Source organism: Miscanthus floridulus, chromosome 9, assembly GCF_019320115.1.
Source record: "Miscanthus floridulus cultivar M001 chromosome 9, ASM1932011v1, whole genome shotgun sequence".
NCBI classification, from domain to species: domain Eukaryota; kingdom Viridiplantae; phylum Streptophyta; class Magnoliopsida; order Poales; family Poaceae; genus Miscanthus; species Miscanthus floridulus.
Window position 1 is genome coordinate 54,194,947 of NC_089588.1, and position 26,065 is coordinate 54,221,011.

Genomic DNA, 26,065 nt, shown 5'->3' on the forward strand with positions numbered 1-26,065 from the left:
AGCATCTATACAAGGACTGAGACCTCATGACCGCACCACCTCCAGGTCATCGTAGACCACTCCGAGGGCGGCGCTTAGGATACCAAGCTCGTCGCTCTCTGTCTGAAGGTTCCTCCTAACCTCGGTGAGCTCTATGGCCAGCCCAGCAAAGACGGCCTCAGCCTCCAGCCTCCGGGTTGTAGCAGTTCTGAGCTTGGCCTAGAGGGAGTTGATCCTCTACTGTGCCTCATCGTGCTCTCCGATGGCCTGGTCACGCTCCTCATGGGCTACGCCATGCTCTGAGTAGAGCCTCCCTGTGGTTTGGAGCAGCTCATCTCGCTCCTTGCATAGCCGGACGATCACCTTGGCATCCTAACTCACCCTCCGCTCTAGGGCTACGAGCTTCTCCTTGGCCACTAGCTTTAGCTCCTGCTCCTTCTCGGCCTCGACCAGGAGGTTGAGGATCCACTAGCGGGTCTCAGTGTCCCTCTAGAGCAGTCGGTGCCGCTCCCTCCTGACTCTAGCAGCCTCCTCCTCATCTTGCTGCACCCTCACCGATAGGGCCTCGAACGCCCTCTTGGTCTCCTCCTATCGATAGAATATCATTGGTAGTTCTCCGAGGGGTATCCCATGAAGGTAGATTGATCGGCAGAGATGCATGTAATTGAGAACAAGAAGGCAATAGTGACACACGAGTTAGATAGGTTTAGGCCATCAGTATGACATAATACCCTACTCCTGTGGTCTGTTGGATTGTATTGGCTATCGTATGATATTACGTGAGTTTGGAGGGGGTCCTGCCCACCTTATATAGTTTGGGGGTAGGGTTAGAAGTCGGTTAGATCTAGGAGATAACCGAAGAGTAATAACAGATTACAGGAATCATGGGATTATATGTATCCTAACAGATCTCGTAGTATCTTCAGGATATCTTCCCAGTGTCTTGCGGAAGGCGTCGAACAGCGTTGTTCCCCGCAAGGCTTTGTCTTATGGGCTAGGCCGCCCCTAGGGCATAGCCCATGTGGTCTGCCATGGGTATCCATGGTCGTACCCCCCACAGCTAGTCCCTCGAGCGCTTTGTATCCGTTGTGCAACGCCGTCTTGAGCTTGTCTGAGCAGGTGTGAACAAAGCCAAGTAGTCAAACTCATGGTCCAACCACTATGATGAGTTGCCAAGTAGTTGTGAGCCATCGTCGAGCAGCGTGAACCATCACCGAGCAGCGTGAACCATCGTTGAGCAGTGTGAACCGTCGCTGAGCAGCATAACCCAAGTACAACTTGCCATAAGGGTGTAAGGAGCTCAAGTTCAAAACCAAAAATTTCCTCACAGTGAACCAAGTGTGCCCATTTGGAGTCCAACCATGAGAAAGGGAGATAGTCTTCTTCAACTTTAGGAGGAGCGGAGTCTTCCAGATTAAAGCAAACACACTCACCACAAGGTGAAGTGTGCCCACTTAGTCCCTGAGCCTGATAGTAGGTGACGTGGTCACGTGGTGTCAGGGTCCAAAGTAGAAGAAAAGTAGAAGACCAACTGAGCAAGCAGCCAGTCCCCGAGCGTAGCCTCGAGATGAGGAAAGCACATTCACCGCAAGGTGAAGTGTGCCCACTTAGTCCCCGAGCCTAACAGTAGGTGACGTGGTCACGTGGTGCCAGGGTCAAAAATAGTAGTCAATAGAAGAAAGTCCCCAGTGCGGTGAAGGACTAGGTCATAGTGCTGATGCAGTCCTCAAGCCACAAGAGGAAATCTTGGAGAAAACAAATCCTAGAGAAAAAACCGGAGTAATGGCTGTATAGTAGTAATTACTTAGCCATAACAGATGGTGGAGAAGTCAGCGAATATTCGATGAGCAGTAACAAATTACGGCGATAAATGGGCGATACGGGCTGCAGTGGCTTGAAAGCCCAGTTAATGACCCACCACGCTGTTGCAAAGAATTCGGAGTGGCGCAAATCGTGGGAGCGGTTTCCCAAAAACCCTCGAATGCGAAAGGTGGGGGAGTGCTTTATAACTGTGCCACCGCATCCCGCGCTCCCACCTTTGCCATTTTGCCATTTCATCTTCCTCCTCAGCCCTCGCACTTCCAGATTCACACGCGCTCCCGCTGCTAATCCCAAAACAGATCTGAGAGATGGCACCGAAGAAGGAAGCTAGAAACCCGAAGAAGGCGGCCGCCGGAGCCAGCCGCGACAATGAGTGGGTGCCGTCGGTCATGGGGGAGGTAGAGATCAATAGGGTGGTGGAAGCAGGTGTCCTCCTGGACCATGTCATCACCGAATGGCGACCAGCCAGCGATGAGCCCTTTCCAATGCCCCATACCGATGAAGTCATAGTTTTTGCGGATTATTTCTGGCGCATGTTAGGTTTTCCCATTCATCCTTTCTTGAGGGATCTACTAGAGTTCTGGGTCATTAGTCTATGCAACCTCCACCTGAACACCATCTTGCACATCTCCATCTTCATCCATTTCTATGATGCATATCTCGGAGTTCTTCCCCACTTCAACCTCTTACATCATCTATTCTGGCTGAAGAAGAAGGGTGGCAGCGGTTCGAAGGTGGTCGATGACGTGTATCTTCAACTTTGTGACGGGATGGTGGGTGAGTACATCACTATACTATTGAACACCTCACTAAAGGGGTGGAACGCCAGGTGGTTCTACATGAAGCAGAGCCATCCCGCCATCCGCTGTGACGTCGACCACATTTCGGAGAATCAGAGGAGCTGGTCAGAGAAGTCGAGTAGTGCCGACATGGAGCAGGTGAGGGAGCTCCTTGACCCGATAAAGGGCATGAAAAGTAATGATGGATTGGTGGCTATGAGCTTCATAGTGTGCCGTGTCCAGCCCTGCAAGGAGAGGGCCCATGCGGGCTATGACTTCAAGGGTGACAACGACGGTACCCGAGAGAGCACAGGGAGGCTGATGAAGGATGAAGTGCTAGAGTGGGCCACAGAGCTGTTCGCTCCAAATGCCTCGTTCAGCATGTCAAAGCAAATGAGGGCCTTCAATTATAGAAACCCGCCTCCTCAGGTAAACATCCCAATTGTTTTGTTCCTGATGCTTTTTATCCTTTACCATTACTGAGCAGTGAACTGATGCACTTATGGAAAGATCCATTCACAGGAATGAGCAGTGTACTTCTTGGGTGTGCCGAGGGGTGATTGGTCATAGGCAGTAGACACCTGGCCACTAGCTCAGCCTGAGGAGGGTGCCATCGGTGCGTCATCGGAATCTAAAGCCGCCGATGTTGGTCGGACAGAGAGTACCCCTCGATGTCAGAGAAAGTCCAGGGGAAGAGGGCAATGGTAGATGAGTCGGCCCAGAAGAAGAGGAAGACGGTGGGTGCCGTTCCCTGCAAGCCGAGTGGCATCTTGCTTGGTGGTGACCAGACCACTCGGACACGGAGTGCAGTGATGTTCGAGTGGTCGGATGACGACGAGGCTCCAGTAGCCCCTCCTCCGAGCATTGAAGCAGCTTCATGCAACACGCGCGTGGAGGAGCGATCGAAGGGAGGGGAAGGAGTCCTCAAGCAGCTGGCAAAGGGAGTCCTTGAGTAGCAGGCAAGGGGAGTCCCAGAGTGGTAGACGGAGGAGAGGCCGATGGTGGAGACCGCGAGACCTCCATCCTAGGGCACGGGAGTCGACCCCAAGGCCATGCCTGGGGGCTCAAGTAGGCAGCGCTGGTTCAAAAAAGTATGCCAACAAGTTGACACATAAGTATCATTGTCTTGGAGTTAATTTGATATTAGATCCTTATCGCGGTAGCGATTGATGAACTAGTCTGATGCAGAGCGAGGCGCTTGGAGGAGTTGAACCCGTCCATCCAGACCGGTGAGCAGCCAGGGGCTAGTCCCGGCACTAAGGCAATGCTGGCAGATCCTGTCCTGAGTCCCCGGGTGCTCGGCGGCCTATGGAGGAGTCAACCTCCCCTGTTGGTGGACTTGGCGGCGGTGAAAGGTTGGCGTCGACGGCGGACGAGTCGGTGATAGTGCCTAGGGCAATGGCAGAAGCCGCCAGGTCCTTGGGAACGGAGGCTAGAGTACCCCACGCCACGTTAGAGTCTAGAGTAGAGAAGCCTATGGTGCTAGGGGAGCAGATGGCGTTCCTTGAAGTGTCGGAGGGCATGGTCAAACATTCTGTCTAGCCACCGATCCCCTAGGTGGTGCCTCTAGCTGCAGAGGAGGGCGAAGTGGAAGAGATTGAGCCTGAGGAATCATGACCTCAAGCTGTCCAAATCCTCCACAGGTGGTGCGACGAAGTGGTGGTTGTTGAAGAGGAGACACCACCAAGGAGCTTAGGAGATTGGAGTCCGCTCTTGCCATAGTGATGAAGCAGATCAAGGTTAGCACTACGTCTGTAATGCTCATCTTTGACGTTGGAGATCGGAGTTCTTAATAGTCTTGGTGCATTTGCAGGGGATAGCTCGAACTACCGAGCAATGGCGCGAGCTGATCAAGAGGATGGAGCCCCTCGCCGAAGAAAATGAAAAGCTAAAGGAGGCGATGAAATTCATGGAGAAAAACGTCCAGAGGGCCCAATGCGAGTGGGATCTTGCTGAATCCAACATGCGGGATCTGGAATACTAGAAGGGAGTCCTATCCAAGCTGCTGGAAACCGCATCCGAGCAGCTGCGGGGCAAGTCCGAGTAGCTAGAATGTAGCTCTTTGCAGGTGACAAGTCTTTTCGTGCAGCTGGAGCGGAAGTCCAAGTAGCTCAGGATCATCTCCAAGCAGAGAAAAGGTATGGCGTATCAGTGATTTTGCTTTGCATTGTTGAACAGTCATATTGTTGCTGACGACGGTTATGCTTGTAGAGCAAGATGCGGAGCTCGGCCAGCTGTGCCAAACCATCAGGCAACTCTAGGAGGAGGAGAAGAAGACGGCTGGGCGGGTGGAGGAGCTGGCTGAGGAGCTAAAAGGTGAGTTCTTCGTGGTTGGAATTACTGCTGGAGTAATTTCTTTGCTTGACAGACCATTGCAATGCCTGCAGACTATTGTCGGAGGGTCAAGGCACAGTTCGACATGCTGGAGCAGGAGGCTAGAACCCAGCGAAGCAAGCTCGATGCTGTAGTTGATGGAGTCGAGCTAGTGCTCGACTATGTCGACCTGAAGGTGGCTCCTTAGCCTGACGATAGGCCGCCGCGTCCGAACACCATCATCGATAGGTGCAAGGTGGCGTGGGAGAACTTCAATAGCTTCAACCGTGATGCCACCATTACTGCCATTACTCACGCCCTTGCGGTGGTCTAATCCCACTACCTAGCCATTGACCTTCAAGCGATAGGGGCTAGATTCTTGTAGTGTTAACCCTAACACGATTATACGTAGTATAAGCAGTGTCCGAGAAGTTGGTTCATTACTAAACTCTTGGCCTTGGCTAGCCCATAGTACATAATGTCAAGCGCGGAGCCCGTGCACGTGTAGGAGGAATAGGTGTGACCGAGGAACCATAGCCGACCACCCATAACGTAGAGCGCGGAGCCCGTAGCACATGTAGGGTGAGATCAGAGACTAGGTCTTCTCCATAGAGAAAAGAACAGAACGTCTGCTGCTCGGCGGGTGGCAAAATAACGTGGAGATATATGTAGTATAATTGGCATCCAACCAGTTAGTTCTTTACTAGGCTCTTGGCCTTAGCTAGCCCATAGTCCATAACATCGAGCACGGAGCCCGTGCACGTGTAGGAGGAATAGAAATGGCCGAGGAACCATATCTGACGACCTATAACACAGAGCGTGGAGCCCATAGCACATGTAGGGAGAGATTAGAGACTAGGTCTTCTCCATAGAGCACATAACAGAACGTGTGCTACTCGGCGGTTGGCGAAATATCTTGGAGATATGGAGAAACATGGCGGAGCATTTATGGAGATCGCTTATTGGAGTTTATTAAGGAGTAGCTTAGAGCTGGCTATCACAAATGGAGATTAAACCGTAATGGAGAAATAATGTAGACGAATTATGGCGACCAAAACTTCATTCATTATGGAGTGGAGAATACATGTCTAGAGCATTTCAAGGATAGAAATGTATAAGGTGCTCGATGTGCCATGAATTGGGGACATCTAGTCCATCCAAGTCGCATAGCCGGTAAGACCCTGGTCGGGTAACCTCTTTGACCACGTAGGGCCCTTCCTAGGGGGAGGAGAGCTTGTGCATCCCTTCGGTTTTCTATTTTCTATGGAGAACAAGGTCGCCGACAGCAAACGAACGACCTTTGATGTTGCGGTTGTAGTATCTTTGCAAGCCTTCTAGATATTTGGCTGTGCGGACACAGGTGATTAGGCATTCTTCCTCGGCCCTATCGACGTTCTCTGTCTGAACAACTATGGCTTGCTCTTCATTATAATTTTCCACCCTAGGTGCTCAGAAGGCAATGTCCGCTAGAAGTATGTCCTCGGAGCCGTAGACCAAGAAACATGGAGACACACCAGTGCTACGACTAGCTTGAGTGCGTAGTCCCCTAACCACAGCTGGTAGCTCTTTGAGCCATCTGCCTGGATACTTTTCTTCTTTCTGATATAGCCTCTTCTTGAGGGTATCAAGAATCATACTATTCACCCGTTTGACTTGTCCATTAGCTCTAGGATGGGCAACATATACATATTTGACGGAGATGCATCAGTCTTCGTAGAAATCCCAAAAATGGTGACCAGTGAATGTAGTTCCGAGGTCAGTGATGATGCTGTTCGGGAGACCAAATCTATGGATGATATCTTCGAAGAGCTCGACTGCCTTCTTAGTAGTAGCCGAAATAAGTGGTTTGTATTTGATCCACTTGGAGAACTTGTCGATGGCGATGTACATGTACTGGAAACCACCTGGCACTGGCTTGAAAGGCCCGATCATGTCTAGTCCCCAACATGCAAAAGGCCAAGAGGTTGGGATGGTCTACAGTTCTTATGCCGGCATGTGAATTTGCTTGGAGAAAAATTGACATCCTTCACAACGTCAGATGAGATCTTCAGCGTCGGAGATGGCCGTGGGCCAGTAAAAACCAGCTCGGAAAGCTTTACCGACCAAGTTTCTTGAGGCCGCGTGGTTGCCGTAGGAACCAGAGTGAATTTCGAGAAGTAGTTTCACTCCCTCTTCTTGGGTGATGCATTTCTGCAGTATCCCTTCCTTGGCACTCTTCCTCATCAAGTTCCTGTCTACCAGCATGTAATGCTTGCTTTGTCGGATTAGGCATTCGGTTTCAGTCTTGTCGGCGGGTACGTCGGCGCCGGTGAGGCACTTGATGAACTATTCCCTCCAGTCGGTGGCCGGTGAAGGTACTGCAAGTACCAGCTACTCGACAGGGGGAATTTCCTAAACTTCCTTCTCTTCCTTAATAGACGACATAAAGAGGTCTTGAACGAAAACCCCCAGCGGAATCGTGTCATGAGAAGAGCCTATCTTAGATAGGTGGTCGGCGAGCTGATTTTGATCTCATACCATGTGGTGGTACTTGATACCGTAGAACTTCCCTTTGAGTTTTCTGATTTCAGCCCAATATGCGTCCATCTTCTCACTAGAGCAGGACCAGTCTTTGTTGAGCTAGTTGATGACCAGCGCGGAGTCCCTGTATAACATGAGGCATTTGATGCTGAGCTCAACGGCTATACGGAGTCCGTGGAGACATGCTTCATATTCGACGGCGTTGTTGGATGTCGAAAAATGTATTCAGAGAACTTATCGGAGCTTATCCTTGGTCGGCGTAATGAACAGAATGCCAGCACCAGCACCGTTGATGTTGAGGGCGCCATCAAAGTACATCACCTAGTGCTCAGGGCAAGTAATGGGGATGGGTTCTTGGATCTTGGTCCACTCAGCGATGAAGTCTGTGAGCACCTGTGACTTGATGGTAGGCCTGCTTTTGAATTCAATGAAGTGCTGAGCTTGACAACCCACTTGATGATACGGCTGTTGGCCTCTTTGTTGTGAAGAATGTCCCACAGAGGGAACTCGATGACCACGACAATCTTGTAGTACTCAAAATAATGGCAGAGCTTGCGCGACATGATCAGAATGGCGTATAACAACTTTTGAACAAGAGGATAATGAGTTTTGGGCTCATTAAGGACCTCACTAATGAAGTAGACTTGATGTTGCACCTTATAGGCGTGCCTGGCCTCCTCGTGTTCGATGATGATAGCTGTGCTAACGACACGAGAAGTGGCGGCAATGTAGATCAGTAGAGTTTCATCTAGCCGAGGCGCTGTCATGATTGAAGGCTTTGTTAGAAACAGCTTGAGCTACTCAAAAGCTGTGTCTGCCTCTTCCGACTAGGAGAAACACTCAGAGGCCTTGAGGAGTTTGAAGAATGGTAGTCCCTTTTCACCGAGGCACGATATAAAGTGGCTGAGAGCAGCCATGTAGCCTGTAAGCTTCTGTATGTCCTTTACGCAGGTCGGATGTTTCATGTTGGTGATGGTAGAGACCTTGTTGGGGTTGGGTTCGATGCCATGGGCGCTGACGATGTAGCCTAGGAGTATGCCGGATGGAACTCCAAAGATGCACTTTGAGGGGTTCAACTTCCATCTGTACCTTTTCAAGTTGGCAAACATTTCTTCGAGGTCGGCGATAAGATTATGGGCGGTCTTGGACTTGACGACCACATCATTAATATAAGCTTCAATGTTGTGGCCTATCTGTTGATCAAGGCACATCTGGATTGCCCTTTGGTAGGTTGCACCGGTGTTCTTGAGTCCAAAGGACATGGTGGTATAGCAATATGCACCAAAGGGCGTGATGAACGATGTCTTGATCTGGTCATGATCCTTCAGGGATATCTAATGATAGCCGGAGTATTAGTCGAGGAAGGAGAGCATTTCGTAGCCCGTGGTGGAGTTTACAACCTTGTTTATCTGAGGCAGACCAAAGGGTCTTTAGGGTAGTGTTTGTTAAGATCAGTGTAATAAACGCACATTCTCCATTCTTTATTTTTTTCTAAATGAGAATAGGGTTTGCTAACCACTCAGGATGATACACTTGTTTTATAAATCCGGTAGCTAGGAGCCATTTTATTTCTACCCTAATAGCCTCCTTCTTGTCTAGTGTGAATCATCGGAGTTTTTGCTTGATCGGGTTGGCGGTCAGTGAGACATTCAAGGAGTGCTCAATCTTCTCCCGTGGTACCCCTGGCATGTCTACTGGTTTCCAAGGAAACACATCAATGTTGGCATGTAGGAAGGAGACGAGCGCACTTTCCTATTTGGGGTCGAGGTGAGCCCCAATCTTCATGGTCTTGGAGGGGTTGTTGAGGCCGAGGCCGACCTCCTTGGTTTCTTTCGATTTGGCGGAGGCACGAGGAGGCTCCAGCGATGGGATCTACAGGTCATCGGTGGGCATTATCTTAGTGTTGGTGACCACACTGGCCATCTAGATGGAGAGGTCGGTGGCTTCGGCAAGGGAGAGACTCTCTGTCTTGTTGGCATAGGCGATGGAGAGGTTGGCCCGTAGGGCCAGGACTCCTGCAGGTGAAGACATCTTCAGCACCAAATAGGCATAGTGCAGTATGGCCATGAACTTGGCTAGAGCCGGCCGACCAAGTATGGCGTGGTAGGCGGTGTTGAAGTCGGCGACGTAGAAGTTGATGTGTTTGACGCAGTAGTTGCTAGCCATGCTAAACTGTACTAGCAGGGTGATCTCTCCAAGCGGTTTGGATGCCTTGCTAGGTACTACACCCTAGAAGGAGGAGTCGGAGGGTGTGAGATATCCTATCCCAAGGCCTAGCTCCTTTAGGGCTCCGGCGAATAGGAGGTTCAGAGCGCTCCCACTATCGATGAGCAGTTTTCTAAAAAGCACTTTCTAGACCATCGCATCAAGGATGATGGGGAAACACCCTGTGTAAGGGATGTCCACCCACTAATTAGCCCTACTGAAGGTGATGGGGACCTCGAACCAGGGGTGATAGCTGGGGTTGGCGATGGTGTCTTTCATGTTGACGACGAGCACCTGACGGGCGGTGAGCTTCTTTTCTCTTCTGCTCTTGGCGGAGGCGAGACCCCCGAAGATGGTGGCGACCACCTTGTCATGATCCTAGAAGGCATTATTATTGCCCCCAGGTGGTTGGTGGCCTCTGGCTCCATCATTGTTGTTGTCGTTCGACTTTTTGGCCTGGAACTCCTTTGCCAAGCCGAGGTAGTCCTTCATCTTATGCTTGGTGTTTTTATGAAGAGGGCACAGGGCTTCGAGGATCTTCTTGTACTACTCGTCGTAGTTGCGTTTGGTGCGGGGTTCATCGACAGCGGCGATAATGTGGTCTAGTCGGCGGTGGCGATATTAACTAGACTTGGATCCTTCTGGCCGATCATGTCCACTGTCCCGATGGTGACTACGGTAGTCGTAGAGGTGGTCGCTGTGGCACTGGTCGTCGGGGTGATCGTCGCTGCGGTGAGTTGGGCGATGAGTGCCCGCATCCTCATTGAAGTGTACTTCAGCTTCTTCGGTGTCAGCATACTAGTTGGTAGTCTAATCATCTCACTAATCCCAGTGGGCGGCTTGCGATTGAACTTGGAGCGAAGGTCGCGGTGATGGATTCCTCGGTTGAAGGCGGTGATGACCTTAGCTTCTGTGATGTTGGGGATAGAATTCCTCATCTTGGAAAGGCGTCTAATGTAGCTATGGAGGAGCTCAGATGACTTCTGGTAGATGTGGTTGAGATCATGCTTAGTGCCCGGCCGAGTACACGTAGCCATGTAGTTGTCGGTGAAGACCTTCTTCAGCTCTTCCTAGGATCCGATGGAGTCCGGGGTGAGACTTGTGAACTAGTTCATCGCGGTTGGTGTGAGCATGACAGGAAGATAGATTGCCATGACACTGGTATCTCCCCCTGCAGTGCATACAATAGTGGCATAGGCTTGTAGCCACTATGTGGGGTTCATCCGTCCTTCATAGGGCTCGACCCCAGTGATTTTAAAACCACAGGGCCACTGGAGTGTTTGGAGAGCCCTTGTGAATGCTGGGGGCCCTTCAGGATTGTCGTTGTCATGATCTGTGGTGTTATTGGCATTGAGTGGCTGGAGGGCTGAGTCTAGATCACCAAACTCTTGCTTGTATTCTTGACGACGGCATACTTCTTCTTCATGGTGACTGAAATAGCACTCGTCGATACATCGTCGCACGTCTCAGAGATTGTTGAGGTGCACTTGGATGTCTTGGTTGACCTCCTTGTCATGTTGGTGAGGGTGTTCAATGCAGTTGCCCCTAGCTCCCCTCTAGAGGGGTTGTCCATCATCGCGGTGCTGGTCGGCGAAACGACTTTGGCTGGGGCAGCGATTGGATCTTGGCGTAGTTGATCGGTGAATTAAGCTCATGGAGTATGAAGGTCTCTGATACTAGCGGATGTCATTGACCTGGTAGTGCGCTGTTTTAAGCATGGCAGCGACCCTGGTGGCCTTCGGGGTCTATGAGAGCCGGGTGAGCTCATTGGCGGCCACGACCAAGTTGGCACTTGGGGTCTTGTAGATGTTGTGGCCGTCAACACGGACAAATTCGTCATCGAGGTTGCGTTGGAGTTGGCGTGGCCTTCCTTGAGAGTCTAGCTGAGCCTCGGCTAGCACAAGGGTAGCCTCGTTTGTTCGGTGCTAAGCACGGTTGACATTCCTGTTGATGCAGGTGGCGCAGTCCTCCTCGGTTTCCCCTTCCCACGGGGGGCTGTCGACGCTGACATTGAAAATTGCGCCTCCATGGAAAGGAGGGAAGGGAGGTTGCTCGGCGGTGGTTTCGGCGATAGTCACCGTAGAGCCCTAGGACTTGGAGTCTGGATTCTCCTCCAAGATGGTTTGGAGGGATGCTTCGGGGCATCGGCTGACATGTAGCATGTTGACAAACGGCGAGAGCTGGTCGGCGATCTGGTTGGTGAGAGGATGGACATCTCCAACCTGGTCGGTGAATTTGCCCTGTAGGGCATCTTGGTAAGTGGTGGTGACATTGGTGAGCCCAAAGGGTAGGGCCGTAACCCTTGGAGTTTCCTCTGATAGATCTGAACCGAAGGGTGGTCAGTGCTGAACCAAAGTGGTCAGAGCCGATTCTGTGATAGAGAGGCATCGGCGAGCTTCTGGCCGACTTGATTGATGGATGCGATTAGATCATCATTGTTGATTTGCCTCCTCTGGTAGTGGGGGAGCGGGCGGTGAATTGTTGGCAAAGACGACCTCGGAGGTGGTTTTAAGATTGGATCTACAATCGCAGGTGTTGGCGTGAGCGGCGTAGTATTGATCTGCGCTGGCTCGATGAGCTCTCCAACTCTGTTAGCATTGATGATCCACGAGATCGATCTGACCATGAAGATTTGGTCGAGCTGTGGGAGGGACGAAGAGCCTGCAGAATGTACCATCTTGTTCGATATAGAAATAGCACGCACAACCCTACCAGTGTGCCAACTATTGATAGAATATCGTTGGCAGTCCTCTGAGGGGTATCCCACAAAGGTAGATTGATCGGTAGAGATGCATGTAATCAAGAACAAGAAGGCAACAAAGACACATGAGTTAGACAGGTTTAGGCCATCAGTATGACGTAATACCCTACTCCTAGGGTCTGTTGAATTGTATTGGCTATCGTATGATATTGTGTGAGTTTGGAGGGGGTCCCTGCCCGCCTTATATAGTCTGAGGTAGGGTTACAAGTCGGTTAGATCTAGGAGATAACCGAAAAGTAATAACAGATTATAGGAATCTTAAGATCATATGTATCCTAACTGATCTCGTAGTATCTTTAGGATATCTTCACGGTGTCTTGCGGGAGGTGCCGAACAGCGTCGTGCCCCACAAAGCTACATCTTGTGGATTGGGCTTCCCCTAGGGGCGTAGCCCATGTGGTCTGTCATGGGTATCCGGGGTCGTACCCCCCACACCTCCTCATGCTAACGGGCCTCGGCCTCCCACAGTCAGAGACTGTCCGCCTCTTCGGCCAGGGGAGTCAGCTTGACCACCCTCTGTTGGGAGGCAACAAGCTGGGTGGCCACATCCCCATGCAGCTGAGCCTCTTCGACGAGGCGGTCCCAGTTCTCCTTCTGCTCGTGAAGGAACTAGGATTTCTCCCGGCTATGAGCGATAAGGTACTGAAAAAAGACAATGGTTAGAACACAAAAATACATGAAGAAAAAGGAGGGCAAGAGGCAAGGTCGAGTGAATACCTGGCCAGTGGGAACGATGACTTTGTGCAGGGCGCCCCTAGCATGGTCCAAGGCTTTTATCGCGGCCGCAATCCCCTCGTTAAGACTCTCCCGCTCCATGCTCTTAGTAGCATCGTCAAGGGCGAAGAGTGTCGACGTCAGGTCTTGTAGGTTCATCCACCGGAACAGGGGCTCGCCCCACACGGGCGAATGGCTACCCCCCGATGTCATGGCCAGGGACGATTCCCCACCGGTCCACTCTGCCACCGCTACGATATCCGGGGACCCCTCGGCCACGTCACCTCCGTCCGGCCCATGTCGAGCGCCGTCACTTAGGCTGCCGGTGGCGCAGATCGTGCCATTGCCTCGGGCACCGCAACAGTGGCATCCGACTATGTCTTGCCCGTCACAGCCATTGCCACCTCTGCCTACGTTTGCAGGGCCTCGACCAGCAGCGTTGTGCCCACAGCGGTCGGCACCACAAGCACGAGCGGCAGCTCTGTCCGCCCCAATGTCGGCAGTGGAATCGCCTCCCTCACCGGCTATTCGGCAACCTTCAAGGGCGTTCCTTTAGCCCTGACACCTGCTTGTCCCGCCGAGGGCACGGGAGCCACCGTGGGCGGTGCCTGACCGGCCGACGAGGCAATAACACCGGCGCCGCTCCTGCCCGAAATGGGTGCCACATCGATCGACGGCCATCGCCTCGCCTGAAGGACGACGCTCTTCTTAGCACCAACGCCAAATGGTTGCACCACCTTGAAAGGACCTAGGATGCTACTAAAGGTGGGTGAATAGGTGTTTCTAAAAATTAACACCTTTAAATGCGGAAATGATTAGTAAAGGGAGTTTCCAAAATGAAAACTCCAAATAAGAGTAATACCACCCCTCATAAGTTAGCCACAGAGTATGTAAAAGACGCTAAATAAATCTAGAAGCCTAGAACCTGCAACACAAGAGTTAAAGCACAGATCAAACAAATTCAACACTGAACTCTAATACCGGACATGTTCGGTAGGTATACCGGATGTGTTCGGTACACACGTGTTCTGAAGAACAGCCTAGCATAGGAACCAATACCGGACGTGTTTGGTATACACGGTTTCAGTGGAACAGCCGCAAACTTGCTCCTTTCGATTTCTATCTTCCAACCAAACTGAAGGTACCTACTAGAGATGACAAGATACATAGATAACCTGCACAAGAGCTAGAGCAACACAAATATCAAATGAAATGCAAATTGAGACATGATATTTGTTTTACCGAAGTTTGGACTCGTTTGAGTCCTACTCTGCGTTGAGGGTGCTGCGGGCGACCCAGCGAAGGTCAGCCCTAGAGGGTACCACAAAGGTCACTCTAGCCAGAGTCTTTTCCAACTCCTTTTCCTCCTTCCACTAGTTGATTCTGAGGTAGCAGAATCGACCGTTATAAACTTTCTGAGGCACACCACAAACTCTCAGGTGCTCTCCGGCGACGCCTAGCCGTGTAGGACCGAAGAGTCCAAGAGTAACAAATGCAAATCATGAAATAGACAATATGCACAAGTGCTCAAGTGGTGGCTTGCTCTCAATTTTGAATTTCTCTCAACCCAGTAATTGATTTGGCAATTTGGATCACACACTCACTAAGAGAGGGTTTGGGAGAGTTGGCAAAGCTCAAAAACATGCTAGAGGATTAGCAGAATCAGCAGCCTCCAAAGGAGGAGGCTTGTGGGTATTTATAGCCCCCTTAGAAAAACTAGCCATTTTATAGCCGTTGCCATATCGAACACATCTAGTATGACTTACACTATGCCAATGGTAACTGAGTTACAGTGACGTTGTGAGGTGTCAGAATTCCTGATGAATGCTAGAACTCCCGACCATTAGAACTCCTGACTCACATCGGAACTATCGACCCTCAGCACATTTGAAAACTATGGTAACTGAGTTAAAGTATGTGAGGTGTCAAAACTCTAGATGCATGCTAGAACTCCTGACCATCAGAACTCCTGACTCACGTCAGAACTCCCGACCCTTAAGGCATTTGAAAACTAGCCATTGGCCTCTGGCCGTCCATACCGGACACATCCGGTAAGACCAGGACAGTGAACTTCTCCAAGTCAGTTAAGCGCGAGACATCAAAACTCCCGATGATTGCCGGAACTCCTAATGAATGCTGAAACTCCCAACTTACATCGGAACTCTCGACGAACCAACCCAAGAACATCAAGAATTTTATCGCGGCTGGGCACATACCGGACACGTCCGGTATTGCCAGACCAGCAAAAATAAGTTAGCTCTTTTGTCTCTCAAACACTCTAAAACTCACATGGGTTGGGATAAGCACTTATGAATGATTATCTATCAACATGATGCATCTCTCTTAATAGTACGTCATACCTATTAAACTCAAGATCAAATGAAAAACAAATTTATACCGCTTGAGTTGATCTCTTTTGAATTGATGCCGTCTCTTTCAATCTTCATCAAGTAAGGTTGCCAACATGTTGATATTGATCTTTACACTTGAGCATAGCCATCTTGAGCACGTGACTTGATTCCATTCATCAAATATGAATAACTCCAAATGCATCAAGTCACTTCCAATAATTTCTCCAATATAGATTTGATCCTCCACATCAATATGACCATCATAGCTTGATTAGTACCTCAACTAAATGCAAGTACTTTCTTCTTCACCCTAGCTAGGTTGTTCGGCCACCAAGCCATCGCTTGCCCTTCACCCTTGCTTAGTACCTTGAAGCCTTTCATTGCTATCTTCACCATCTCAAGCCATCAAGTCACATCTTGTGTTGAATCATCCATTCATTTGTATTGTTATCTTTTTCATTTCAATTTAGCAAGCTTCAAATACGAGACCATTCCATATGCAATCCCTCATGTCTCATCAACTAATTTTTACCGGGCTTGCTTTCACATAGTACAAGGAAATCCCACAATAAATGAGCCTTTGCATGAATTCCATTTGCATTGTTGTCTTGTGCTTGAACTAGATTATTTATACAACAACACATCATTTTGGCTTTCATTAAGTACCTATGAGATAATCTATTACCTGTCCACACTTAGCAAACGGGTTAGACCTTTAATCATGTTATCATTCAATTATCCAAAACCCACTAAAGGGCTAGATGCACTTTCACACCTCAAGACACTGTAAGAAATAAAAGGCATAAGTCACACTAAAAATAGAGAAAAATAGAGAAAACAGAGGAGTTGGCGACTTACATTGGCGCTGTTGGGCGGTGGATACGTTTGGGGGACGAACTCCTAGGTCCCTGCTCCACCTCATCGAGGTAGGGTTTTTCAAGCCCGCCCCCTACTCCTGGGCAGAAGGGCTCGCCTCCCTTGTGTCTTGGGGCACAACGGCGAAGCCACCCCCTTAGCTAGCACCTCAGACGTGGCGGCAAGCCTACTCCCCCCTGTTGGCTCTTAGGGTGTGGTGGCGGAGCCACCCCCCTCTGTCGGCACCTCGGGCACGGCGACAGATCCACCCACCCCTGCCGGCTCTTGAGGCGTGATGGTAGGGCCATGCCCCTCCACTGGCACCTTAGGCGCAGTGGTAGATCCGCCCGCCCCTGCTGGTTCTGAGGGCAGGCCGATGGTCCGGCCTGTCTCCATCGGCCTCGTGGAAGCGCTTTCCCCTCCATGAAATGGGAAAGGTCCCGACCTCTGCAAGGATGAGCGGGTGCCAGTCAGCATGTCCTCACTCTCTAGGCCATCATGTTCGGTGTCATCAACTACCTCATCATCTTCTTCCTTGTCGTTGTCATCGTCACTATTAGTTTCCTCCCCTCGCTCCCACGCACGCAATTTCTACTGCCTATTCTTCCACTTGTCCTCCTTCACTTTCCTCTGCCACTCGGCCTCGGCGTGGTTCGCCGCCCTCATGGATGGATCCCTTAGCAACGGAGCCAAGAGATCCATGAGGATGAGGTCCCTCGGCTGGTCCCCCAATCTCAATGTCAGTATCAAGGGGTCGGAAGTTCAATTGAAGAAGAAGGCATGAGGAAGAGAAAAACTTACAAGAACAATGTCCGACGGTTCCGGCCGCATCGGGGGATGCCCTAGCACTGGGTACACAAAATCAAGAGGGGCGCCCACGCTGTCCCAAGAAGGCTCCATCGCCTCCTTGATGCGCTATGCGACTTCAGAGGGGGAGAGCGCCTCCTTGGCAAGCACCGTCCCGTTGAATGACACCTCGGGTGCCATCGCGTATAGGGGAAGCGCGCGCCTCATCAGTGGTGTCACCCTCCACGCATGGTAGGCGCTGATGATTCCTGACCCCCTTTAGCCCCTTCTCCTTCAGGAAGTAGATGGCGATGAGATGGGCCTAGATCCTCTTCTTGTCCTTCTCTGAGACCCCACTTCATCCATGAATCTGGGGCCACTTCGATTAAGCGCCCGTTAAACTTTGGCAAGGGGGCGGCGGCATCGTTCTTGAGATAAAACCAATGCGAATGTCACCCCTTGTTGGAGGTCGATGGCCGCATTGCCGGGTAGTCGTCGACCCGGTTATTCTGAAGCTGGATGCCGGCGCATCCCATCAGCATATTCAGCTCCTGCCTCTTCTCCCTCTTCTTCTAGAGGGTGATGGCGAAGAAGTGCTGCCATAGATCAAAGTGGGGGCTGATCCCCAGGAATCCCTCAAATAGGGCGATGAACGCCGCCATGTGTTGGATCCCATTAGGGTTGAGGTGCTGTAGCTCCATCTTGTAATAGTGCAATAGTCCTCGAAGGAATCTGTGGGTGGGGGTGGCAAACACGCGCTCATGGAAGCGCACAAGTGAGATGACGTAGCCATCAGGTGGAGACAACACGTCCTCCTCACCGGGCAGCCGCCACTCCTCGGCGGCGGTCCATGCACAGAGAAGACCACGGTGGACAAGGCCCTCCAAGCGCTGGAGGGTGATTTCAGAGCGGCACCACGGCTCCATTGGAAGATGGGGGTGGGTGGATCCAAACTTGATGACGGCTGAGACATGGATGCGGGGAGCTTAGGCGATTGGCGGCGGAGGTGGCAGATGCGAAGGCAAAGAGGCAAAGTATGAAACCCTGGGGGCAAACTTTTTGGTTTTATAGGGGCGACGGATGTGAGGAAACCAACCGTCTGCCTAGATCTCCATGCCTCCCATGATCTATCACAATGTCATGCCATGGGATACATGCATGCAATCCCTATCCTTTCCTTCGAGAAACTCACCAAACGTTTCGCCTCCCCGGGTGGACCGGGACTCATTACGAGTAAGAGGAATATGGATCAAAAGTGCATCTATGTTCCATCTGGGCCTAGGAGTCCGACGGTTGGCCCATCAATGGGTCCAATAGCTGGTCCAAACACCCCTACGACAAAGGGTGGAAAGAGCTAGGCCCCACAAGTGGCTAGCGCCTAGGAGCACGAGCGCCATAGGCACCTCAGCCCACAATTAAGTCTCAGTTAGTCTTACCCTGACCGGATCCCCGCGAACGGGATACCAGGACCCCAATCGAACTCTCCAGCTAACAAACCATCAAAACTCACGACGATAGCCGTGAAGGGTCCGACCTCGGCAAAAAAGGGAATCACCATCCCCAGGGCACGCCGTGAGTGACAAGAGAAAGCCAAGGCCCATAGAGTCCTCCATTTCAAAAAAACCTCCAAAAGAGTATTCTACTCCTCCATAGGATTAGGGGCTATACCCACCGGGTGCGCTTGCGCGCACCCGCTGGCAAGTCGAAAAAACCTCCAAAGGAGTATTCTACTCCTCCGTAGGCTCAAGGGCTACACCCACTGGGTGCGCTTGCGCGCACCCGCTGGCAAGTCAAAAAACCTCCGAAGGAGTATTCTACTCCTCCGCAGGCTCGGGGGCTACACCCACCGGGTGCGCTCGCGCGCACCCACTGGCAAGTCAAAAGATCCCATAGACGATTCTACTTGAATAGCCTAGAGGCTCAGGGGCTGTTGTTGGGGACCAATACTAGGGTACCCGAAGAAGAGGAGTTGATACACATCAACGCTAATTCATTAGAGCGATCAAGAATGAGACTACATTTCCCAGTAGGCCCTGCCTCATCCAAACCACCAAAGCCGTAGGCTCCATTTCATCTGATTGTTCGACCCCCAAGGGTTGGGAATGCCTCAGGCTGACTCCCGAGGGATGGCTCTGCCTCGCCCAATGTCTAAGAGCTGGCTCCGCCTTGCTTGACCCCGAGGGTTAGTTCAGCCTCACCCGATGTCTGAAGGATGGCTCCACCTCGCCCGACGTCAGAGGACTAGCTCCGCTTCGCTTGACCCCCGAGGGTTGGCTCCACCTTGCCCAACATCGAAGGGCTGGCTCCGCCTCACCTAACGTCTGGAGGATGGCTCCACATCACTCAATGTCTAAAGGATGGCTCCGCCTCACCCGATGTCTGAGGACTGGCTCCACTTCACCCAACCCTCGAGGGTTGGCTCCGCCTTGCCCGACGTCTGCACATAGCTCCTCCCTAACGACGTGCGTAGATAAGGCAGGGCACTCAAGTCAACCGTAATACCAAGGACCATACCTTACATGTCTATAGGAAAGTACCATCAGGATATGACAAGAAGGGCACTTTGAGACCTTCTAGGCATGTCAGAGCCCAAATAGTGTTGTAGGCACCGACATTTGTCTTACAGTGTTGTGGGCACCGCCATTTGCCCTCGGGCACAGATCCTGACGGAAGCTCACGATAACCACTATAGTCCAGGAGGAAACTCACATCACCTATAGTAATAGACGTGCGGTCACTACACCGTCTGCTCCCTATATGGCCATGGATCAACACCCTAGTCCATTGCGCCGCCCACCAGGGTAGGATGGGATGTGACAACTTGCTGACAATACCAAGACATGGCATCATCAGCTGATAGACGCCCAGCGTGGAGCTATCCTTGGCACTGCCTGCCATGTCAGCGGGGCCCACATAGAGGAAAAGGAAGACCTTGCATCTTTGAAGGACCTCCTTTGCCTCTGGTTTTTCTCCCATCTATAATCCCTACTCTCCCTTGGCCTATAAAAGGGAAGGCAGGGCACCCCACTAAGGGGATCGATTCATCACATAATGCATCACCTTACACTTAGCTAAGCGGCAACTAAGCTCTCAGCACCCATTTGACCTTTCCATCAAAGACTTGGGACCTATCCCTCTCTCGCCCATTTGTAACCCCTACTATGAACTTTTCAGTGCTAATAACATGAGCAGTAGCCACGAACTAGATGCAGGGACATTCTGCCCGAACTAGTATAAACCTTGTGTCTTTTTAGCATACCATCTGGGCTAGACGTGTAATAACACAAATTTACTCATTGGTGTTTACTCAAAACACCGACAGTTGGCACGCCAGGGGCCTTCACGCATCCCGACATTAACATCAGGCCATGGATGGCTAGTCACGGCATTAGCTGCATCCCAGGTGCACACGTGCGCTTTGGGGACCTAGACTTCATCATCACGGTGGGAGGAGAGTTGGTATTGGCTCACGCCACCATCAAACCTCTCCCCTCCATCGACCTCGACACAATCGACGAGGTGGTTAAGGAGCTATAGCTGCATGCACCGGGGGCCCACGCCCCTAGAAACAACTAGCTCCTCGACTACAGGAGGCTTGAGCGCTAGCTCGACATCTCCCTGGGGCCCTAGCCGTCTTGAGAGGACCTACAGCACCTCACCTTCTCTTACGCCAATGACATGGCGCGGCTCCATGGAGTGGAACCCCTCTCTCCGGAACACCTTATCTGGAGCACCCCGATAGTGCTTCCATTCGGTCTTTGCAATGCTGCGGAGACCATTAGCCACCTTGTGGCACAACGCATGATTTCGCCTCTCACAAATGATGAATTCATGGGGGGTGATCAAACATGTCACGGAATCTTTCCATGACCTCCTCATAGAGGAGCCAGAGTCGCCCTCTGGCTCTGATTCTAGCAGGGGGAGTCATCACCCCTCTCGTGAATGCTTCATGACGGGTACCCCTGGGGGACACATCGAAAGCCTCCACAAAGAGGAGGCTACCCCAACAAACAACCTCGACGACGAGGCCGAGAGGGAGACAACAGCCCCACCACGCATGCGGGTGTGGAATAGCTAAAAGCCCAACACCAAGAGCTCAAGGAAGCGCGATTCCAGCTTGAGCAGGAGCACGCGGAGCTCGATCGGGAGGTCGAGCGCCATGGAGACGGTGGGTGCGCACGTGCCATGGCCCGTGATGTGAACCGAAGGACCATCATGAATGATGAAACCCTCCCTTGCTTCATCCGTGCAAGCCAGAACATCACCACCACGATGGCCTTGCTCCATGGTCTTCTAGAGGCTAGGACACCCGAGGATCATCGGGGCCACCATGAGATTCGCACGCTGCTCGAGCATGCGGTGACGCAACAGGCCGAGATCTCGTTGTCTTAGTGATGCGAGCTCGACGCTAGCCAGCACACGCTCTTCGAGTGCCTCGGTAGGGACATGTCGGTCCACCAGGCACCACAGGGCGGCAGGCCACACCGTGGTCCTAGTGCATCAGCGTCTCGGCCGCAACCGTGATGCACACAACACTCTCGATGCTCATAGGCGTACCCACAATGACCCTAGAGAGGGAGCTAGCCACGGCTATCACCCTCGCTGTGGCAGATGCTATGACAGTGGTGAGGACCGAAGCCCGAGCCTTGGCCTGCCGGGACCTTAGGCCTTCGATCGATACATCCTCAATGCTACCTTCCCGCCAAGGTACCGGCTACCAACCAACATCTTGAAGTACTATGGGGAGAAAAACCCCAGACTATGGCTTGAGGATTATCGGCTTGCCTGCCAAGCTAGTGGTATGGATATTGATGATTTCATTATCCACAACCTTCCATTGTTCTTGGTCAATTCGGCACAAACATGGTTGGAACACCTGTCATCCAACAGAATCCAGAGTTAGGCGGATCTGAAGGAGATCTTTGTGGGGGAACTTCTAAGGCACATACAAGCACCCTAGGAACCCATGGGACCTCAAGAACTACCGACAGAAGGCCGGTGAAACCCTTCGTGGGTACATCCGGTGTTGCTCCCGATAGTGCAATGAGGTACCTAACGTCGCCGACGTCGACGTTATAAGAGCTTTCCTATCTGGGACCACCTGCGAGTACTTGGTCCACAAACTAGGATGCAAGGGTCCATGAACCACCAAAGAACTCAACCGTCCTTGGCCATCCCAACCTCACTGGTGCCAGCCTCCCACCCTGTCCTGATCACCCAAATTTCCTTCCCCCATTCCCCATCTCATGTTCCATCATTCTCATCCATCATGCAACTCCCCCACCTGCCACCATCTACTCCCATGCACATGTTACCACCACTTCCCCATGTGCTGCCAGCATGGGAGGCCACAGTGCCGCGCTACCACAAGCTTTCATTCCCCACCTTCGATGGCAAAGACGGCCCCCTAGGCTAGCTCAATCGTTGTGACCAGTTCTTCCGCTCGTAGCGCACCCTCGAGAACGAGAAAGTTTGGCTCGCTTCCTTCCATCTCACTGGTACTGCCCAACAGTGGTACTACATCCTCGAGTGGGACGCCAACGAGCCACAGTGGGAAGATTTCAAGCGCCTGTGCCACCAGCACTTTGGGCCACCACTCCGCACAAACCATCTAGTAGACCTAGCTTGACAGCCATTCCCGATGTCTATCGCAGCATACCAAGATGAGTTCTAGGCGTGTATGGTGCATGCCGGCCGCCTAACTCGCTACCAGTAGGTGTAGTTGTTCACCGGCAGCCTACCCGAACACATCAGAATCGATGTGGAACTCCATGATCCTCAGGACCTCCAACGTGCCATGGCATTGGCACGCTCCTACGAGCGGCGCAACCTGGCACCACTTCTCGCCCTACCCGCGCCACTAGCCTAGCCACCATGCCATAACCCGAGCATGCCCAACTCCTCATCATCTACGGCAGTGGGCATGAGCATGACTACACCGGCATCCTTGACACCATAGCCGTGACCCTTCAAATGCCTCATGCTGACGGAGATGACTGAGCGCCGCAAGCTCGACCTTTGCTACAATTGCGATGAGCCATATTGCGTGGCCACAAGTGTCCCCACCTATTCTATTTGGAGGTCACTGATTACATGGTGGAGCCCGAAGATGAAGAACCCCCCACCGACACCACCGCCGCCAAGCCTATGGCGTTTGACCTAGAGATGCCGATGATCTCTGTTCACGCTATCACCAGGATCGCACAGAGGATACAATGCAACTATACATCATGGTGGGCAATGAGCAGTTTGTGGCACTCCTAGATTTGGGGTTGACGCATAATTTCATCCATGGCGATGTGGCTCGCCGTGTTGGCCTCCAGTTCTAGGCTTGCCCCGGCGTGGGCATCATCATCGCCAACGGCAACCCACGTGGCGTGTCACGATCTCGCCCATGATGTCAGCATCCATATCATAGCGAGGTGTTCTCTATCGACTATTGTTCTATCCTGATTGACAGCTATGACATGGTGCTCAGCATCACATTCCTTCATACGCTTGGGCCCATCTTATGGGACTTCGACGACCTCTGCATGGCCTTCTAGCGTGAGGGCCATAGGGTGTTCTGGCACGTCATTGGTTCCACCTAGCACGACGTCCAATCCACGCAGCGCTTGCACGCCCTCCATAGCAATGAGCCCACCATGCTCGACCGACTCCTGAACTCCTTCAACGACATCTTTGCTAAGCCTCGAGGGCTCCCACTAGTGTGGCCATGCGATCATCGCATCCACTTGCTATCCAACACAACTCCCATCGTGGTGCATCCCTATAGATACCCACAGCTCCAGAAGGATGACCCCGAGGCTCAGTGCACTGCCATGCTTGACCAAGGGATCATCCGACCTAGCACCTCTGTGTTCTCGACGCTGGTTCTGCTTGTCAAGAAGGATGATGGCTCTAGGCATTTCTATGTGGACTACCATGCTCTAAACCAACAGACAGTCAAGGATAAGTTTCCTATCCCTGTCGTTGAGGAGCTGCTAGACGAGCTCAATGGGGCACGCTTCTTCACCAAGTTGGATCTATGATTGGGGTACCACCAAGTGTGGATGCACGCCGACGATATGGAGAAAATGGTGTTCCGCACACAAGAAGGCCACTTTGAATTCTTGGTCATGCCGTTCGGCCTCACGAACGTGCCGGTGATGTTCTAGAGCCTCATGAACTCCGTGCTCCGACCGTTCCTTCATAAGTTCATGATCGTGTTTTTTATGACATACTCATCTACAACCCCTCTTGGTTGACGCATCTGCAACACCTCAACACGGTCCTCACCGCCCTCCGTGAGAACCAGCTCCACCTAAAGCGCGCCAAGTGTTCGTTCATGATGTCATCGGTGGCGTACCTCGGCCATGTGATCTTGGCCGAGGGCATCGCCATGGATCATGACAAGGTGGAGGCGGTCACCTCCTGGCCACAACCATGCTCTGTGCATGGCCTACGGGGCTTTCTCGACCTCGCAGGGTACTATCGGTGGTTCATCCAAGACTACGGTGCCATCACGGCGCCCTTCACGCAGCTCCTCTAGAAAGAGGCGTTCACCTGGATGCCTGAGGCCTCGGTAGCATTCGACGGCCTCAAGCTCACGCTCTCCACCGCACCCGTCCTGCACCTCCCTGACTTCATAAGCAGTTCATGGTGGATTGTGACGCCTTGGGCTCTAGCTTTGGGGTGGTACTCCATCAAGGCACCGGTGCTCTCACCTTCTTCAACAGGCCATTCATAGCTCGCCATTTGAAGCTCGCCACCTATGAACGTGAATTGATTGGCTTGGTCTAGGTGGTGCGCCATTGGCGCCCGTATCTCTGGGGGCGCGCGTTCCTCATCCAGATGGACCACTATGCACTAAAGTTTATGCTCGACCAGCAGCTATCTACTGTTCCCCAGCATCAATGGGTGAGCAAGCTCTTCAGCTATGATTTCACCATGGAGTATCGTCTAGGCCACCTGAACACCATCACCAATGTGATGTCTTGACATGGGGACGATGGCGCGCACATCAGCGCCCTGACCGGCCCCACCTACTAGATCTTAAACGATCTCTGCCGCGAGTTGTAGGATGACCCGACCCTTCGTGCCCTCTGTGACTCATTGGTCGCCGAACATGGAGAGCCGTGGCGTGTTGTTGATGGGCTAATACTGTGAGGCTCCTGCGTGTTCATGCCAGCCACTCCGCTACCCTACCGGTAGTCCTCTAGCTAGCGCATGCGGCCGGTCATGAGGGCATACAAAAGACACTACATTGCCTCAGTCAAGACTTCTTCATTGAGCATGATCGCCGCCTTGTCTAGGAACTTGTGGGCTCGTGTCTCACTTGTCAGTGCAACAAGACCGAGAGCTTCTAGCCGGACGGCCTCCTCTAGCCTTTAGACATGCCCGCCCAGGTGAAAGCTCTAGTTTGGTTTTGGTTAATTGATGAGACCCTAAGTGCTAACCTAGTTTATCAAAGTGATCATGACATAGGTAGCACTATTCCAAGTAATGAAGCAATGACGAAGATCATGACAATGGTGATGGCATGGTTATGATCAAAGGCTTGAACTTGGAAAAGAAGAAAGAGAAAAACAAAAGGCTCAAGGCAAAGGTATAAAATGTAGGAGCCATTTTGTTTTAGTGATCAAGACACTTAGTGAGTGTGATCACATTTAGGATAGATAGCCATACTATTAAGAGGAGTGAAACTCGTATCGAAATGCGGTTATCAAAGTGCCACTAGATGCTCTAATTCATTGCATATGCATTTAGGATCTAGTGGAGTGCTAACACCCTTGGAAATATTTATGAAAATATGCTAACACATGTGCACAAGGTGATACACTTGGTGGTTGGCACATTCGAGCAAGGGTGAAGGAGATAGAGATGATAGAGGGTCAGTCTCGCTGTTTTTCAACTGACCGGACGCTGGTCTCAGGGAGACCGGCGCGTCCGGTTAGGCGTGGCAGTGATGTCCTGGCGTCGGTCATGTGACCGGACGCTGG